Below are 4,129 nucleotides of genomic sequence, written 5' to 3'. Positions count from 1 at the left end.
GTATGCACCCAACAAGCTGGGTGCCCCTGCTTCTAAGCAGACTATTGCTCGTTGGATTTGTAGTACAATTCAGCTTGCACATTCTGTGGCAGGCTTGCCACAGCCAAAAATATGTAAATGCCCATTCCACAAGGAAGGTGGGCTCATCTTGGGCGGCTGCCCGAGGGGTCTCGGCTTTACAACTTTGCCGAGTGGCTACGTGGTCGGGGGAGAACACGTTTGTAAAATCCTACAAATTTGATACCCTGGCTAAGGAGGACCTGGAGTTCTCTCATTCGGTGCTGCAGAGTCATCCGCACTCTCCCGCCCGTTTGGGAGCTTTGGTATAATCCCCATGGTCCTTTCAGGAACCCCAGCATCCACTAGGACGATAGAGAGGAGAATTTACTTACCGATAATTCTATTTCTCGGAGTCCGTAGTGGATGCTGGGCGCCCATCCCAAGTGCGGATTATCTGCAATACTTGTACATAGTTATTGTTAACTAAATCGGGTTATTGTTGTAGTGAGCCATCTTTCAGAGGCTCCTCTGTTCTCATACTGTTAACTGGGTTCAGATCACAGGTTGTACAGTGTGATTGGTGTGGCTGGTATGAGTCTTACCCGGGATTCAAAATCCTTCCTTATTATGTACGCTCGTCCGGGCACAGTATCCTAACTGAGGCTTGGAGGAGGGTCATAGGGGGAGGAGCCAGTGCACACCACCTGATCCTAAAGCTTAACTTTTGTGCCCTGTCTCCTGCGGAGCCGCTATTCCCCATGGTCCTTTCAGGAACCCCAGCATCCACTACGGACTCCGAGAAATAGAATTATCGGTAAGTAAATTCTTATTTTTTCCTCATGAGGAGGGAAATTTACCTCAGCATTCTTCCCCTTAACATGTGTACTCTCGTGTCAGGGACAGATGAGTCATCAGTGATATGCAAATTATCTTTTATTCCAATAATCATATATTGAATATCTTTGGCTGTAACTTTGCATTATCGTAGTCGACAGTGGAGTTAAACTCTGTGTCGATACTTTGTTATTTTGGATAGTGAACATAGAGAGACTCTGAAGGACTCTGTGACATAGGGACAGACCAGGGTAGATTTCCTTTCTGTTCCCTAACCTTTTGTGCAAGAATTTTACCTCAGCACTTACACATATCCAAAAAGGTGTCGGCGTTGTTGACGGAGACACCCTCCCACACACTTATCCGCTCTATCACCTCCTTAGAGGAGCCTTTTACCTTAGACATGTCGACACGCGCGTACCGACACACCACACACACAGGGGATGCTCTATTTGAAGACAGTTCCCCCACCAGGCTCTTTGGAGAGACAGAGAGAGAGTATGCCAGCACACACCACAGCTCTATATAATACAGGGATGTACACTATACTGAGTGATTTTTCCCCTATAGCAGCTTATATACACAGTTTTGCGCCTAAATTTATGTGCCCCCCCCCCCCCCCCCCTCTGTTTTTTACCCTTTGTGTACCAGAATACTGCAGGGTAGAGCCTGGGGAGCTTCCTTCCAGCTGAGCTGTGAAGAGAAAATGGCGCCGGTGTGCTGAGGAAGAAGGCCCGGCCCCCTCAGCGGCGGGCTTCTGTCCTTTTATGTACTTTCTCTAACGTCCTAGTGGATGCTGGGGACTCTGAAAGGACCATGGGGAATAGCGGCTCCGCAGGAGACTGGGCACAAAGTAAAAGCTTTAGGACTAGCTGGTGTGCACTGGCTCCTCCCCCTATGACCCTCCTCCAAGCCTCAGTTAAGATTTTGTGCCCGAACGAGAAGGGTGCAATCTAGGTGGCTCTCCTGAGCTGCTTAGAGTAAAAGTTTAAATAGGTTTTTTATTTTCAGTGAGACCTGCTGGCAACAGGCTCACTGCATCGAGGGACTAAGGGGAGAAGAAGCGAACTCACCTGCGTGCAGAGTGGATTGGGCTTCTTAGGCTACTGGACACCATTAGCTCCAGAGGGACGATCACAGGCCCGGCCATGGATGGGTCCCGGAGCCGCGCCGCCGGCCCCCTTACAGATGCTGAAGCAAGAAGAGGTCCATAAATCGGCGGCAGAAGACTTTCCTGTCTTCATAAGGTAGCGCACAGCACTGCAGCTGTGCGCCATTGCTCTCAGCACACTTCACACTTCGGTCACTGAGGGTGCAGGGCGCTGGGGGGGGGGCGCCCTGGGAAGCAATGAATTTACCTTATTTGGCAAAAAATACATCACATATAGCTCCTGGGCTATATGGATGTATTTAACCCCTGCCAGTTTTCCAGAAAAAAGCGGGAGAAGAGCCCGCCGTGAAGGGGGCGGGGCCTATCTCCTCAGCACACAGCGCCATTTTTCCCACACAGCTCCGCTGGTAGGAAGGCTCCCAGAATCTCCCCTGCATCCTGCAACTACAGAAACAGGGTAAAAAAGAGAGGGGGGCACTTATTTGGCAAAATAACAGATATAAGCAGCTATAAGGGATAGACACTTATTGTAAGGTTGTCCCTATACATATATAGCGCTCTGGTGTGTGCTGGCAAACTCTCCCTCTGTCTCCCCAAGGGGCTAAGTGGGTCCTGTCCTCTATCAGAGCATTCCCTGTGTGTGTGCTGGGTGTCGGTACGTGTGTGTCGACATGTATGAGGAGGGAAATGATGTGGAGGCGGAGCAATTGCCTATAATGGTGATGTCACCCCCTAGGGAGTCGACACCTGAATGGATGGCCGTAATTAAGGAATTACGTGACAGTGTCGGCACGTTACAGAAAACTGTTGACGACATGAGACAGCCGGCAGCTCAGTTAGTGCCTGTCCAGGCGTCTCAAACACCGTCAGGGGCTATTAAACGCCCGTTACCTCAGTGGGTCGACACGGACCCAGACACAGACACTGACTCCAGTGTCGACGGTGAAGAAACAAACGTATTTTCCAGTAGGGCCACACGTTACATGATCACGGCAATGAAGGAGGTTTTGCACATCTCTGATACTGCAAGTACCACAAAAAGGGGTATTATGTGGGGTGTGAAAAAACTACCCGTAGTTTTTCCTGAATCAGATGAATTGAATGAAGTGTGTGATGAAGCGTGGGTTACCCCTGACAAAAATCTGCTAATTTCTAAAAAATTATTGGCACTATATCCCTTCCCACCAGAGGTTAGGGCTCGTTGGGAAACACCCCCTAGGGTGGATAAGGCGCTCACACGCTTATCAAAACAAGTGGCGTTACCGTCTCCAGAAACGGCCGCCCTTAAGGAGCCAGCAGATAGGAGGCTGGAAAATATCCTTAAAAGTATATACACACATACTGGTGTTATACTGCGACCAGCAATCGCCTCAGCCTGGATGTGCAGTGCTGGGGTGGCTTGGTCGGATTCCCTGACTAAAAATATTGATACCCTGGACAGGGACAATATATTATTGACTATAGAGCATTTAAAGGATGCATTCCTATATATGCGAGATGCACAGAGAGACATTTGCACTCTGGCATCAAGAGTAAGTGCGATGTCCATTTCTGCCAGAAGAGGATTATGGACGCGACAGTGGTCAGGGGATGCGGATTCCAAACGGCATATGGAAGTATTGCCGTATAAAGGGGAGGAGTTATTTGGGGGCGGTCTATCGGACCTGGCCACGGCAACGGCTGGGAAATCCACCTTTTTACCCCAAGTCACCTCGCAGCAGAAAAAGATACCGTCTTTTCAGGCTCAGTCCTTTCGTCCCCATAAGGGCAAGCGGGCAAAAGGCCACTCATATCTGCCCCGGGGCAAAGGAAGGGGAAAAAGACTGCAACAGACAGCTTCTTCCCACGAACAGAAGCCTTCCCCCGTTTCTGCCAAGTCCTCAGCATGACGCTGGGGCCTTACAAGCGGACTCAGGCACGGTGGGGGCCCGTCTCAAGAATTTCAGCGCGCAGTGGGCTCACTCGCAAGTGGACCCCTGGATCCTGCAGGTAGTATCTCAGGGGTACAAATTGGAATTCGAGACGTCTCCCCCTCGCCGGTTCCTGAAGTCTGCTTTACCAACGTCTACCCACGACAGGGAGGCGGTATTGGAAGCCATTCACAAGCTGTATTCCCAGCAAGTGATAATCAAGGTACCCCTCCTACAACAGGGAAAGGGGTATTACTCCACGCTGTTTGTGGTA

Source organism: Pseudophryne corroboree, chromosome 1, assembly GCF_028390025.1.
Source record: "Pseudophryne corroboree isolate aPseCor3 chromosome 1, aPseCor3.hap2, whole genome shotgun sequence".
Lineage (NCBI taxonomy): Eukaryota > Metazoa > Chordata > Amphibia > Anura > Myobatrachidae > Pseudophryne > Pseudophryne corroboree.
The sequence above is the reverse complement of the archived record's forward strand: the minus strand, read 5'-3'. Positions refer to the sequence as shown.